The 16,663-nt window shown below is 39.2% G+C and overlaps 1 pseudogene; it reads left to right on the top strand.

The window, feature by feature from the left end:
• LOC116554809 overlaps window positions 1–16,167 on the top strand; it is a 22,158-nt pseudogene extending 5,991 nt beyond the window's left edge.
• The last annotated feature ends 496 nt before the right edge of the window (window positions 16,168–16,663 follow it).

The raw sequence follows: 16,663 nt of genomic DNA, 5'->3' as shown, positions 1-16,663 counted from the left end.
TTAAAAAAAAAAAAAAAAAAAAAAAAAAGAAAGACTGAGGTTAGCAACAATTGCAATAGCTATAATGAACAGTTCATTTTCCTGAGTTGTGTGGGCTGTCCAGTGTCAGTATGCAGTAAGAAAAAACAAGATTGATACTCTGGACTGAGTAAGTACCCTTGGAATCTTTGAACATCAAAAAAAAGTTACTTGTAGATGTAAAAAACATAATTTTCTGTTAACGTGGCCAAATGGGCCCTTAATTAGTTAAGCACCTCTGAATGGCAAAGCAGGACACAAAGACAGGGCACCATTCAGAATACAGAATTATGAAACCCATGGAACCTGCATAAATATCTTTCTTTCCAAACTCATCCTACCATGAAGAGATTATCCATGGCTGAATTGGCACCATCAGAGTTCATAGTTCCCTCAAGTGATATGAACTTGGCTCCAGATGCCTCACAGATACTTGCCCAAGCAACCTCTCCAAAATAAAGGTTAAGAAGCTGCACTCATATCTATGATTCTGGCCAGTTATTCATACACTATGAAACTCAACTTCTTCTTACATAAGATAAGAATATTAACATCTACTTTGTGGCTTTGTTGAAATCATACCATGACGACTATGGCACATTTAAATAATAAATAAATGATAGCTCCTTCTCTTCCCATCCCCAGTTTGCTCACCTTTCTAAACAATAAACAAGTTATTATCTCAAAGCCATAGAGTTAGATGGAAATTAAACAATCTGCTCCTGCATGATTTTTAGGTAAACAATTAAATTAAGGCAGAAATCAATACATTATTTGAAACTAATGGGAACGAAGATACAACATACTAGAATCTCTAGGACACAGCTAAAGCAGTGTTCAGAGGAAAGTTTATAGCACTAAACACTCATATAAAAAATTTTAAAAGATCTTAAATTAACAATCTAACATCCCACCTAGAGGAACTAGAGAAACAAGAGCAAACCAACTCCAAAGCTAGCAGAAGACAAGAAATAACCTAAATCAGAGCTGAACTGAAAGAAAAAAGAGACTCAAAAACCATTAAAAAGATCAACAATGTATATGGTTGTAATACTCCAGTTTATACCCTTGAAAAAGGGAATATAGCCATTCTATAAGGTTTAGTGATTTGGATTACTCTTAATTGTATGCAAGTTGCCTTATTGTGTATTGTCCCTTAATTTTAGTACTCAGGATTCATGCTTGAAGAAATACAGGCAGACCTCTGTTATCCTAAAAACTAGAATTTTTAATGACCACAGCAAGCAAGCATGCAGTTTTGAGACCCTTGAAAGGGTCTTGCCTCACCCAGGCTGGAGTGCAGTGGCTCTCTGAGGCTCACTACAGCCTCAAACTCCTGGACTCAGGTGATCCTCAGCCTCCCAGTGGACTTTGTAGACAGCCTGATGGAGTCTCATGGCACAAGAGGATTAAACAACATCTCCAATTTTAATAAATTTCTGCAATCCAAAAAAAAAATCAACAAATCCATGCATTTGTTTTTTGAAAGAATCAACAAGATTGATAGACCACTAGCTAGACTAATGAAGAAAAAAAGAAAATATCCAAATAAACAAAATCAGAATGACAAAGGGGACATTACCACTGACCTCACAGAAATACAAAAACCCCTCACAAACTGCTATGAACACTTCTATGCACACAAACTAGAAAACCTAGAAGAAATGGTTGGTTGATAAATTCCTGGAGACACACAAATTAGAAAACCTACAAGAAAGGGTGATAAATTCCAGGAAACATATAACCTCCCAAGATTTAACCAGGAAGAAGTTGAATCCCTGAACAGACCAATATTGAGTTCCAAAACTCAACCAGTAATAAAAAGCCTACCAACCAGAAAAGGCCCAGGACCAGATGGAGTCACAGTTGAATTCTACCAGATGTGTAAAAAGCTGGTACCATTCCTACTGAAACTACTCCAAAACATTAAGGAAGAGGACTCATTCCTAACTCATTCTATGAGGCCAGCATCATCCTGATACCAAAACTTGGCAGAGACACAGCAAAAGAAGAAAACTTCAGGTCAATATCCTTGATGAACATAGATGCCAAAATCCTCAACAAAACCCTAGCAAACTGAATACAGCAGCACATCAAAAAGCTAATCTACCATGATCAAGTACAGTTCATCCCTGGGATGCAATGTTGGTTCAACATATGCAAATTAATAAATGTGATATACCACATAAACAGAACTAAAATCAAAACCACATGATCATCTCAATAGATGCTTAAAAGGCTTTTGATAAAATTCAACATTCATTCATGTAAAAAACCCTCCACAAACTCAGCATTGAAGGAACATACCTCCAAATAATAAGAGCCATCCATGACAAACCCATAGCCAACATCATACTGAACGGACAAAAGTTGGAAGCGTTCCCCTTTAGAACCAGAACAAGCCAAGGATGCCCACTCTCATCACCTCTATTCAACATAGTACTGAAAGTCCTAGCCAGAGCAATCAGGCAAGAGAAAGAAATAAGACATCCAACTAGGAAGAGAGAAAGTCAAACTATCTCTGCAGACAGTATAACATATACCTAAAAATACCCATAGTCTCTTCCCAAAAGCTCCTAGATTTGATAAACAACTTCAGCAAAGTTTCAGGATACAAAAATCAATGTACAAAAATCAGTAGCCTTTCCATACAGCAACAACATCCAAGCTAAGAACCAAATCAAGAATGTAACACCATTCACAATAGCCACAAAAAGAATAAAATACATAGGAATACAGCTAACCAGGGAGGTGAAAGAGCTCTACGATGAGAATTATAAAACACTGCTCAAAGAAATCGGAGATGACACAAATAAATGAAAAACATTCCATGCTCATGGATAGGAAGAATCTATATTGTTAAGATGGTTGTACTGCCCAAAGCAATTTACAGATTCAATGTTATTTGTATCAAACTACCAATGACAATCCTCATAGAGTGAGGAAAAGACATTTAAAAGCTCATATGGAACAAAAAAAGAGCCTGAATAGCCAAGGCAATTATAATCAAAAAGAAGAAACCTGGGAACCAGGTGCAATGGTTCATACCTGTAATTCCAGCACTTTGGGAGGCCAAGGTAGGCAGACCATGTGAGCTCAGGAGTTTGAGACCAGCCTGGGAAGCATGACAAAACTCCATCTCTACAAAAAATAGAAAAATTAGCTGGGCATGGTGGCACACACCTGCAGTTTGAGCTACCCAAGAGGCTGAGGTAGATGGATCACTTAAGTCTGGGAGGCAATGGTTGCAGTGAGCTGAGATTGTGCTATTGCACTTAACCCTGGGCAACAGTGAGACCCTGTCTCAAAAAAAAAAAATGACAAAGCTGGAGGCATCATGTTACCTGACTTCAAACTATACTACAGGGCTACAGTAACCAAAACAGCATGATACTGGGTACAAAAAGAGACACATAGACCAATGGAACAGAATAGAGATCCCCAGGAATAATGTCACACACTTACAACCATCTAATCTTTGGCAAACTTGACAAAAACAAGCAATGGGGAGAGTACTCCGTATTCAATAAATGGTGCTGAGATAACTGGACAGCCATATGCAGAATACTGAAACTGTACCCATTTCTTACACCATATACAAAAATAGATTCAAGATGGATTAATGACTTAAATATAAAACCAAAGACTATAAAAGCCCTGGAAGATAACATAGGAAATAGCATTCTGGACACAGGACCTGACAAAGATTTCATGATGAAGACATCAAAAGCAATTGCAACAAAAACGAAAATTAACAAATGGGACCTAATTAAACTAAACAGCTTCTACATAGCAAAATAAGCTATCAACAGAGTAAACAGACAACCTACAGCATGGGAGAAAATATTTGCAAGCTAAGCATCTGACAAAGTCTAATATCCAGAATCTATACAAAACTTAACCAAATCTATAAGCAAAAACAACCCCATTAAAAAGTAAGCAAAAGACATGAATAGACACTTTTCGAAAGAAGACATGCATGCAGCCAATAAGTATATGAAAAAATGTTCACTATCACCAAACATTAAAGAGATGTGAATGAAAACCGCAATGAGATACTATCTTACACCAGTCAGGATGGCTGTTATTAAAAAAAAAATAACAGATGCTGGTGAGATTGCAAAGAAAAGGATATACTTAAACACAGCTGGTGGGAATGTAAATTAGTTCAGCTATTGTGGAAAGCAGGGCTATAATTTCTCAAAGAACCTAAAACAAAATTACCATTCAGCCTAGCAACAGCATTATTGGGTATATTTTTGATGAGGTTTGTCTGTTTCCCTACCCGAATCTCAACTTCAGCTGTAGCTCCCATAATCCCCACCTGTCATGGGAGGGACCTAGTGGGAGGTAACTGAATCATGGGGCAGGTTTTTCCCATGCTGTTCTCATGATAGTGAATAAGTCTCATGGCATCTGATGGTTTTATAAAGGGCAGTTTCCCTGCAGATGCTCTCTTGCCTGCCACCATGTAAGATGTGTCTTTGCTCCTCCTTCCCCTTCTGCCATGATTGTGAGGCCTCCCTAACCATGTGGAACTGTACGCCCATTAAGCCCCCCACCCCTTTTTTAAAATAAATAACCCAGTCTCAGGTATGTCTTTATTAGCTGCATGATAACGGACTAATATGTAAATTGATACTGGGAGTGGAGCGCTGCTTTAAAGATGTCAAAAATGTGGAAGCAACTTTGGAACTGGGTAGCAGGCAGAGGTTGGAACAGTTTGGAGGGCTCAGAAAAAGACAGAAAAATCCCTAGACTGGGATGGCTTGGAAAATAGGAAAATGTGGGAAAGTTTGGAACTTCCTAAAGACTTGTTGAATGGCTTTGACAAAAATGCTGATAGTGATATGGGCAATAAAGTCCAGGCTGAGGTGGTCTCAGATGGAGATGATGAACTTGTTGGGAACTGGAGCAAAGGTGACTCTTGTTATGCTTTAGCAAAGAGACTGGTGACATTGTGCCCCTGCCCTAGAGATCTGTGGAACTTTGAACTTGAGAGAGATGATTTAGAGTATTTCTCAGCAGCAAGGCATTCAAGAGGAAGCAGAGCATAAAAGTTTGAAAATTTCCAGCCTGATGATGCAATAGAAAAAAAAACACCCATTTTCTGGGAAGAAATTGAAGCCTGCTGCAGAAATTTGCAAAAGTAACAAGGAACTGAAAGTTAATCACCAAGACAATGGGAAAAATGTCTCCAAGGCATGTCAGAGACCTTTACAGTATCCCCCTCCCATCATAGGCCTGGAGGCCTAGAAGGAAAAAATGGATTTATGGGCTTGCCCAGGCCCCTTGTTGTGTGCAGCCTAGGGACATGGTGCCCCAAGTCCCAGCTGCTTCAGCTACAGCTATGGCTAAAAGGGGCCAATATAAAACTCAGGCTACAGCTTCAGAGGGTGAAAGCCCCAAGGCTTGGTAGCTAACATGGTGTTGGGCCTGTGGGTGTACAGAAGGCAAGAATTGAGATTTGGGAACCTCCACCTAGATTTCAGAGGATATATGGAAATGCCTGGATGTCCAGGCAGAAATGTGCTGCAGGGGTGGAACCCTCATGGAGAACCTCTGCTAGGGCAGTGCAGAAGGGAAATGTGGGGCTGGAGCCCCCACACAGCATCCCCACTGGAACATTACCTGGTGGAGCTGTGAGAAGAGGGCCATGGTCCTCCAGACCCCAGAATGGTAGATTCACTGGTAGCTTACACTATGTACCTGGAAAAGCTGCAAGCACTCAATGCCAGCCCATAAAAGCAGCAGGGAAGGGAACTATACCTTGCAAAGCCACATGGGTGGAGCTGCCCAAGGCTATAGCAGCCCACCTCTTCTATCAGTGTGACCTGGATGTGAGACACAGAGTTTTAAGATCTGACTGCACCACTGGATTTCAGACTTGCAGGGGGCCTAAAGCCCCTTCATTTTGGTCAATTTCTCCCCTTTGGAATGGGGGTATTTACTCAATGCCTGTACCCCCATTGTACCTAGCAAGTAACTAACTTGTTTTTTATTTTACAGGCTCATAGTTGAAAGGGACTTACCAATGGTGAAATGAGTTAAAAGACTTTGCGGGACTGTTAGGAAGGCATGATTGGTTTTGAAATATGAGGACATCAGATTTGGGATGGGTCAGAGGCAGAATGATATGGTTTGGCTGTGTCCCCACCCAAATGTCTTCTTGAATTGTAGCTCCCATAATTCCCACCTGTCATGGGAGGGACGTAGTGGGACATAATTGAATCATGGGGGCAGGTTTTTCCCCATGCTGTTCTCATGACAGTTTGAATAAGTCTCATGAGATCTGATGGTTTTATAAAGGGCAGTTTCCCTGCACATGCTTTCTTGCCTGCTGCCATGTAAGACATGCCTTTGCTCCTGCTTCAGCTTCTGCCATGATTGTGAGGCCTCTCCAGCCATGTGGAACTGTGAGTCCATTAAACCTATTTTTCTTTATGAATCACCCAGCCTTACTATGTCTTTATTGGCAGCGTGAGAACAGACTAATACCCAAAGGAATATAAATCATCCTGCCATAAAGACACATGTATGGATATGCTTATTGCAACAATATTCACAATAGCAAAGATATGGAATCAAATTATCAATGGTAGACTGGATAGAGAAAATGTGGTATATATACACTATGGAATACTGTGTAGCCACAAAAAAGAATGAGATCCTATTCTTTGCAGCAACATGGATAGAGTTGAAGGCCATTATCCTAAGCAAACCAACACAGAAATGGAAAACCAAATATTTCACCTTCTTACTTGTAAGTGGGAGCTAAACAGTGAGAACACATGGACACAAAGAGGGTAAAACAGATACCAGGGCCTACTTGAGGATGGAAAGTGGGAGGAGGGAGAAGATAAAAAAACTACCTACCAGATACTATGCTTATTACCTGAATGATAAATAATTTGGATACGAAATTCCCAGGACATGCAGTTTACTCATATAACAAACCTACACATGTATCCCTAAACCTAAAATAAAAGTTAAATATATATATGTATTTAATATACAGTATATTTTGTACACCATATTTTGGCTGATATATATTTATATAGCACCTAAAAATACAGCTATTAAAAGTTGATCACAGTAATCAAGACAGTGTAATACTGAAAGAAGGAAAGACAGATCAATGGAACAGAATAGAGAACCCAGAAATAGGCCCACACAAATATACCCAGTTATGTTTTGACAAAGGAACAAAGGCAATTCAACACAGGAGGGATAGCATTTCTCAACAAATGATGTAGGAGCAAATGGACATTCACTGGCAAAAAAAAAAAAAAAAAAAAATTAACTTCAACCTTGACCTCACACCTTCAGCAAAATTAAAGTGGATCACAATCTGAAAAGTAAAATGCAGAACTATAAAATTCTAGGAAAGAACACAGGAGCAAATCCTTGAAGCCTAGGACTAAGTAAAGAGTTCTTAGATTTGACACCAAAATTACAATTCACAAGAGGAAAAATAGATACATTTTACCTCATCAAAATAAAAAATTTTTGCTCTGCAAAATTTTCAGGTTCAGGTTTCAGGTTCAGGCAATTCTCCTGCCTCAGCCTCCTGAGTAGCTGGGATTACAGGCACGCGCTACCATGCCCAGCTAATTTTTTGTAGTTTTAGTACAGACGGGGTTTCACTATGTTGACCAGGATGGTCTCGATCTCTTGACCTTGTGATCCACCCGCGTCGGCCTCCCAAAGTGCTGGGATTACAGGCGTGAGCCACCACGCCCGGCCAAAAAATTTTTTTAATTCCTGTTGAAAGGATGAAAAGACAAATTACAGACTGACAGAAAATATTTGCAAATCACTTATCAGACAAAGGCCTTTTACCTAGAATGTATAAAGAACCCTGAAAATTCAAAATGAAAAGTAAACAATCCCACTAAAAAATTGGACACTGACACAGAAGGACACTCACAAACATTTCGCCAAAGATGATATACGGGTGGCAAATAAACATGTGAAAAGATGCTCAACATCATTAGCCTTTAGAGAAATGCAAATTAAAACTACAATGAAATATCGTCACACACATATAAGAATGGCTAAAATTAAAAACACAGTAACACCAAATGCTGGCAAAGATGCAGAGAAATTGGATCACTTACACATTTCTGGTGGGAATGTAAAATATTACAGCCACTCTGAATAATAGCCCAACATATTATTTTCAGGCTGCTATAACAGAACAGCACAGACAGGGTGGCTTATAAACAGTGAAAATTTATTTTTCACAGTTTTGTAGACTGGGAAGTCCAATATCAAGCCACCAGCAGATTTGGTGTCTGGTGAGAATTCATAGATCGCTGCCTTTTCACTGTTCCCACATGGCAGAAGGGGCAAATAAGCTCTCTAGGGTTTCTTTTATAAGGTCACTAATCCCATTCATGAAGGCTCGGCCCTCATGATCTAATCATCTCCCAAAAGTCCTATCTCCTAATACTATCTCCTTGGGAGTAAGGATTTCAACATATGAATTTGCAGGGGACACAGTCAGACCATACCACCTGGCAACTCATGTCATGTCTCTGGGATATAAGTCATAGATAAATCATATCTTAAACATATGGCAAAAAATGGGTTTACCAAACAATCCAGCAGTACATTCTTGGTTGTGTATCCCAGAGATGTGACATTTTTGCACAAGAACTTTTACACACATATTCATAATAGCTTTATTCCTAATGGTCCCAAACTGTAAACTATCCAAATGTCCTTTAATGAATAAATGATTAAACAAACTCTGGTATGTCCACACCATGGAATACTACTCAGCAAGGTAAAAGGAATGGACCAGCAATTTCATTGAATTGTCTACTTGTATCTTTTTGCATCTCATTGAGTTCACTTATAATCATTACTTTGAATTCCTTTCCTGGAAATTTATTGATTTCATAATCATTGGAGTCTGTTAGTAGAAAGTTATCATGTTCCTTTGGTAGTGTGCCATTTTCTTGCTGTTTCATGTTTCTTGTGTCCCTGTGTTGATGATGCCTGTGCATCTAGCAGAACAAACACCTCTTCCAAAATTTCTAGAGTGGCTTTCACAGAGAAAGACTTTTACCTGGATTACGTTTTTATGTGCCAGTGGGGAAGAGTGTAGTGATTCCATTTCCAGATAGGTGCACTGGTATAGTCTCCATGCAGCTTATTCAGCTGTGTTCAATGTCAGCAATAACCATGGATGTCACAGTGGCCTAGGCTACAGAAGTTTGTGGTAGTGGCAGTGGTGTTAGGTTGTTAATGTCTTTGCTGTCAAGGATTTTTTGGGTCCTCCTAGTCTCATTTTCACCACAATGGAGACTTAGCAAGGGGATCCCTCTTGGTGTCAGGTCTAATGTCCCTACGAGCAGCTTCAGTGGCACTGGATTTCAAATGCAGGTACTCAGAGTAGCTGTTGGGCTAGGTTGTTAGGCTCAGGTTCTTGCAAACCTATTGTGGCACCTGGATCTTGGGGTACAGGTTTGCTCTCTGTGGCAGGGTTGGATGTAGGTTGCCCACAGTGCTAGGATATGTGACTCTGAGACACCCTCTAGCAGTTTGGGGCCAGGAGGTTGGGTTGTAGCTGTGATTCTACCCTTGAGGGGCAGGGCACAGTCCTGGCCTGACTCCAAAGGAGTACTCTGGAGTTTGAGCCTAGACTGCAGGGTCAGCTATAATTCAGGAGGCAGAGTCAATAGGACTCAATGGCAACTTGGGTCCCTGGGGATGAGGCACTATGTAGTGGTGACTGTAGGCTGTGAGATGGTGGGTCTTTGCAATATCCCAGACTCTGTGAGATCAGGTGCAATGACAGCAAGTACTTCTGAATGGCTGATTATGGCTGTCATTTGGGCTCTGGGGAGCAGGGAACAGCACAGCGATGACTCCACCTCCCCAGGGAAAGTGGTATCTCAGCAGCTCAGACTCTAGAGGGCTAGTTCAGCTCCAGGAAAGCAGGGTACTAGAGTTGCTTAGTTTGTAGGACTGTAGTGTGGAGTGTTTTAGTTTAGCCACTGCTTTGTTTCCCTGGGATTCAGGATACTACATCAGCTCAGTCCTGAGATGCTCTACTGCTCAGCTTGCCCAAGGCTTCAATTCTCCAGCAGAGCACTGTGTTACTCTAGTTGGGGTGGAGGGGGTTGTGACTATCCCTGAGATGCAGGGCTTCACCAAAGCACTGTTCCTGTAGGAGGCAGTGCACAGTTTCAGCTCAGGCCACATGAGACAGGGCACAGTCACAGCTGAAAGAGGTAGATGGAGTTCTGCCAAAGCATTTCTCCAGGAGGGAATGCAAAGCTTCAGCTCTGGCCCAAAGGTTGAGAGGGAAGAGTAAGTGTGGTGATTCCACCTTGACCCCCACTGGAGAGTGAGTGCTACAGGCTTCTAATTGGCCATCTTACTGACATCACTCACCTCCATATCAAAAAAGAAACAAACTACTGATATATACAACACCTTGAAAGAACCTCAAGAAAATTATGCTGAGTAAAAACAGCCAAACTCAAAGGGTATATATTGGATGATTCCACTTACCTACCATTCATGAAATAACATAATAATAGAGTTGGAGAACAGAACAGTAGTCACCAGGGTTTAGAATGAGAGACAGGAGATGAATGTGGTTATAAAGTGATAACATGATAGAATCTTGTGGTGATGGGACAGTTGAATATCTTGACTGTGGTGGTGCTTATGAAAGTTTCCACATGTGCTAAAATTGCATAGAGCTACACACACACACACGAGTACATGTATAATTGGTGAAATTTAAACAAGCTCTATAGGGCTGGGTACAGTGGTTCACGCCTATAATCCCAGCACTTTGGGAGGCTAAAGTAGGACAATCACTTGAACCCAGGAGTTCAAGGCCAGCCTGAGAAGAATAGGGAGACCCCATCTTCATGAAAGGTTTAAAAAAAAATTAGCCAGGTGGTAAGAGCCTGTAATCCCAGCTACTTGGGAGGTGGGAGGATCACTGGAGCCCAGGAGGTCAAGGCTGCAGTGAGCTGTGACCACACTACTGCACTTTAGCTTAGGTAATGGATTCAGACCCTGTCTCATAAGTAAATAAATAAATACACTCTATAGATTGCACCAATATCTATTTCTTGACTTTGAGACTGTACTATAGTTGTGGAAGATATTGATGCTGGAGGATGCCAGAGGAAAAGTGAACAGAATTCTCTGTTCATTTCCTTGCTACCACGGGTGAGTCTATAATTATCTAAAAGTAAAAGCTTCTAAACAACTGCAATGAAATTTGCAAATAAAAAAGATCGTTTATAATAAATAGGTTGGCTAGATATAATGAAAAAACTTTTGAACTTTCAAAAATTTTGAAAAAATTTGTTGACCTTTTCCTAAAACTAAAACCTACTTCTTTTTTTCTGCCTCTCATTCAGAATCTTTCAACAGAATCATCTTGACAATTAGAAGCTTGATATGGACAAAACAGGCCAGTGAGAAACATATTTATCTGGTTGCCTTATATCATACTGAGCTGGATATTCTGTCCTTTTAAGAAAAAGAAAACCAGGCATGAAAATGTACCATTCATCTTTCATTATTTTTTCTGGATGTATCACAAGTTACCTAGACCTTAATACTGTTTTGTTTTATGATTGTAAATGAAACATAGATGTTGCAAAACTGTAAACAATAAAGAATTTTTTTTTAATAGGGTCATACTCTGTTGCCCAGTATTGGAGTAATCATGGCTCATTAACAGCCATGAACTCCTGGGCTCAAGCAATCTTCCTGTCTCAGCCGTCCAAGAAGCTGGGTCTACAGGTATGTGCTACCAACATCTGGCTAATTTTTTCATTTTTTTGTAGAGATGGTCTCACTATGTTGCCCAGGCTGGTTTTGAACTCCTGGTCACGGGTGATCCTCCCATCTCAGTCTTCCAAAGTGCAGGAATTATAGGCATAAGCCACCAAGCCCAGGTAAAATCATTTAAAAAAGAAGGTGTATTCTTTCCCTCAGAATCTCATCCCAAGAAACCACACATATCTTTTGGTAAGTCAGATAATTCAATATACACTATTGAATAATTTGCTTTTTTCATGGCACAATATTTCATACACAAATTTATTTGCCAGTGCTCCCTGTTTTTGCCATTGTTTGTATGTACTACAGTTTATTTAACCAATTTCCCACTGATGGACATTTGGATCCTTACCAATATTTTAACTAAATTTATTTAGCATTTTGAATAGTTTGTCCGTGTTTGCTCTGTATTACCCGAAAAAGTAGCAGTGGTTTAAAATAATAATCACTTATTTCATTTATGATTTGGTGGACTGGCTAGGCAGCTCTCCTGGTCTAGGCCACCCTGGCTGATTGCTGGGATGTCTGTAGTTAGTGGTTGGTTGGCAGCTAGGTGATTTCAGGTAGCTTCACTCACATGCCTAACAGTAGGCAGCCTGTTGTCTAGAGTCATAGGAGGCAGCTAGTCTCATCATCCAGGCTAGCCTAGATTTATTCACATAGTGGCAAATTTCCAAGAGCAGCCAGAGGTCTAGCCCTAATTCACAAGCACTTTTCAAGCTTCTGGTTGTGTCATCTTTGCTAATGTTTTCTGACCAAAGTGAACGATGTGGCCAATCTAGAACTGAAGAGTGAAGAAGACAGACCCTACTTCTTGATGACAGGCTCTACAGCATTACATTACAAGGGCACAGATGTCAGATTAGGAAGAAATTGTGGCCCAGTGTTCAATCTACCACAAGGAGATGTGATCTACAGTCACATAGTTTTAGATGGATACCAAATTAGAAATCAATAACCATCATATATACGAACAACAACCAGCTAGAAGGGAAAATAAAAGAAAATATTTTACTTACAATAGCAATAAAATATTTTTTAATCCAGAAATAAATCTAATAAAAGACACATAAGATATATATGAAAGAAAAAAAAGTGTTAAGGAATGTAAAACTTGAACAAAAGGAAAAGTCTGTTACATTCTTGATTAAGGAAGACCAACATAAAAATGTCAATTCTCTCAAAGTTGACCTACCAATATAACTAAATAGATCCTAATGAAAATATCAAGAAGATTGATTTTATTTTTTGAAAGTAGATAACAAATTCCAAAGTTTATACAGAAAAATGAATATGGTGATTTAAAAATGTCTGAAAATTCATTAGGAGGTAGAGTTTAATTCCCTTCTCCCTAAGTGTGGCTAGCTTACTTCTAATGAATATGATAAAGTGACAGTGTACCATTTCTGACACTAAGTCATAAAAATTATATGTCCTCCTCTTTGCTTTCTCCCCCTTAGATCATTTGTTCAGGGGGAAGTCAGCTGTAATGTTGTGAGAATACTCAAAAAACTCTACGGAGAGATCCATGTGGTGAGTTAACAGAGGCTTTTGCCAACAACCAGTGAGGAACAGAGGCCTCTTGCTAAAACTAACTTGTAAGTAGATCCTTCAGCACCAGTCAAGTCTTTGGATGATTCCAGCCACAACTGATATCTTTTCTACAATCTCATGAGACACCCTGAGCCGAAACTACTTGGAAAGAGACTTTTAAACTCCTGACATACAAAAATGATGAGAAAATAAATGTTTATAAGCCATTATATTTGGAGGGAAATTTGTTACACAGCAACAAATAACTAATATAGCGAGTAAGCAATAATAGAAATAAACCTTAAAAGCACAAATAATAAAGGGGGATTAACCTGATCATATGGTAAAGCACATTCTAAAGCTACAATAATTAAAACAATGAGGTACTGGCATACGAATAAACATACACATCAAAGGAGTATAATGGAAAGTTGATAAATAGGTATATGTCCACGGAAAAAATTTAGTATATGATAAAAGCAAAATTTCAAATCACTAGTGCAAAATGTGGATTATTCAATAAATGGCATTGTAGGAAATGAAGAGTTAGCCAAAAAAAATTAATTAAAAATCCATACTTCACACATTATATGAAAATAAATTATGAATAGATCAAATGTTTAAGTATTAAACATAAATTTTCTTTTAACTATGAGAAAATTTTAAAAAGAAAACCTCTGAGTGGAAATATAGAAGCCTTAAGAGATTAGTAAATTTACTTACACACACACATTCTGCATGGCTCAAACATTGTGTACAAAGACAAATGACACACTGGGAAAATCTTTGCTGCTCGTATCACATATAAGGTACTGATCATCCTAATTTATAAAAGAGTGAACATAAATTGATAAGCAAAAAGACAAACAACCCTATGAAAAAATGAGTAACAAACAACTGACACAGAAAGAAAATACACATAGGTTTTAAACAAATAAAAAGATACTTAATGACCCTCATAATATAAGAAATGTGAATTAAAACTACAAATGGATGCTACTTTTTATCTATTTGGTTGGCAAAAATAAAAAGGCTTGACAAAATCCTATGTTGGCAAGGGTAAGAAGAAACACTCTCACACATTGCTAGTGGGAAAATGAACTGATACAATCTCTTCAAGATCATTTTGGCAAATTTGTTACCTGTCAAATTTACTCAGCCAATCCATTTCTAGGATTATGTCTCATAAATGTATATAGACATATATAAAGTTATTCTCTTTGGCATTATTTATCACAGCAAAACACTGGGAACAACTTAAATGCATTGAAGAGGAAACATTAAATAAATTATATCACACACATACAATGAGATAATATGGAGTCATAAATAAGATCAAGGAAGTTAATTATATACAGATATAGCATGTCTACAAGGTATATTTAAACATTAAAAAGCAAGGTGCAGGTCAGATGTGGTGGCTCACGCCTGTAATCCTAGCACTTTGGGAGGCCAAGGAGGGCAGATTGCCTGAGCTCGGAGTTCAAAACCAGCCTGGGCAACATGGTGAAACTCCATCTGTACTAAAAATACAAAAAAATTAGCCAGGCATGGTGGTGTACGCCTGTAGTCCGAGCTACTCGGGAGGCTGAGGCAGGAGAATTGCTTGAACCTGGAAGGCAGGGGTTGCAGTGAGCCAAGATCACACCACTGCACTCCAGACTGGGTGACGGAGAGAGACTCTGTCTTCAAAAAAAAAAAAAAAAAAAAAGCAAGGTGCAGACACTTAACATATGGGAGGGGTTTCATCATGTTGCCCAGGCTGGTTTTGAACTCCTGAGCTCAGGCAATCTGCCCACCTCGGCCTCCCAAACTGCTAGGATTACAGGCGTGAGCCATCACATCTGACCTGCACCTTGCTTTTTAATGTTTAAATATACCCTATAGACATGCTATATCTGTATATAATTAACTTCCTTGATCTTATTTAGTGACTTGCTGGAAGTCACTAAACAAATGAAAAATCAAATAGTAATAACGAACCCTGGAGGAGGTAGGAGATCAATACCCAGAGTTTGTTCATTATCTGAAATATCCAGTTTGTAATATTGGCAAGTATATGACACAGCACAAAGGAGGTGGATAGCAGCAAACTTGTACTGAGCTAAGAAAATAACTACAGACAGGAAAGTAATAATTATAATAATGTATTGTTAGGTTTGTAAGAATATATGTAATATGTATTTCAACAATACAATGAAAAAGGGGGAAGAGAATACAGCTATATAGGATTAACATTTCTATACATGACTAAAATTAAGATATTATGAATCAGAAGCTGATTCTGATAAGTCAAGATGTATAAGGTACAACCTAGATCAACTAAATCAACTACTAAAAAATGTTTAAAAATAGACAAAAATCAGCGACGCAAGATGGCAGCCACCACGGGCTCGGACAATTTATGGAAACCAAATATACAGCCTTAAAATAGAATGTGGACCTAAATACCCAGAAGCACCCCCCCTTTGTAAGATTTGTAACAAAAATTAATATGAATGGAGTTAATAGTTCTAATGGAGTGGTGGACCCAAGAGTCATATCAGTGCTGGCAAAATGGCAGAATTCATATAGCATCAAAGTTGTCCCGCAAGAGCTTCGGCGTCTAATGATGTCTAAAGAAAATATGAAACTCCCTCAGCTGCCTGAAGGACAGTGTTACAGCAATTAATCAAAAAGAAAAACCACAGGCCCTTCCCTTCCCCTCCATTTGATTTAAGCAGTCTTCATTTTCCACAGGAGTAAATTTTCTAGATACATCTTGTAGACCTCAAAGTACTGGAAAGGAAGCTCCCATTCAAAGGAAATTTATCTTAAGATACTATAAATGATACTTATTTTTTGCCCATTTGAAATATATAAGTTGTGCTATAACAAATCATCCTGTCAAGTGTAACCGCTGTCCACATAGTTGAACTTCTGGGATCAAGAAAGTCTATTTAAATTGATTCCCATCATAACTGGTGGGGCACATCTAACTCAACTGTGAAAAGACACATCACACAATCACCTTGCTGCTGATTACACGGCCTGGGGTCTCTGCCTTCTCCCCTTACCCTCCTGCCTCCCACCCTCCCTGCAACAACAGCCCTCTAGCCTGGAAGGCTTGTTAGAGCAGATGTGAAGGTTTCAGGTCGCAGCCTGTGGGACTACTGCTGGGTGTGTGGGGTGCTTTGCCTGCACCCCTGGTTTCTTTAAGTCTTAAATGATGCCCCTTCCAAGCCATCATCCCGTCCCCACGCTCCTCCACTCTTGCCCTTGGCCAAAGCATAGATTGTAACCCCTCTGC

The sequence above is a fragment of the Sapajus apella genome, unplaced genomic scaffold (assembly GCF_009761245.1).
Source record: "Sapajus apella isolate SASKATOON/1434 unplaced genomic scaffold, GSC_monkey_1.0 scaffold2, whole genome shotgun sequence".
Classification (NCBI taxonomy): domain Eukaryota; kingdom Metazoa; phylum Chordata; class Mammalia; order Primates; family Cebidae; genus Sapajus; species Sapajus apella.
This window is presented reverse-complemented; position numbering and strand designations above follow the sequence as displayed.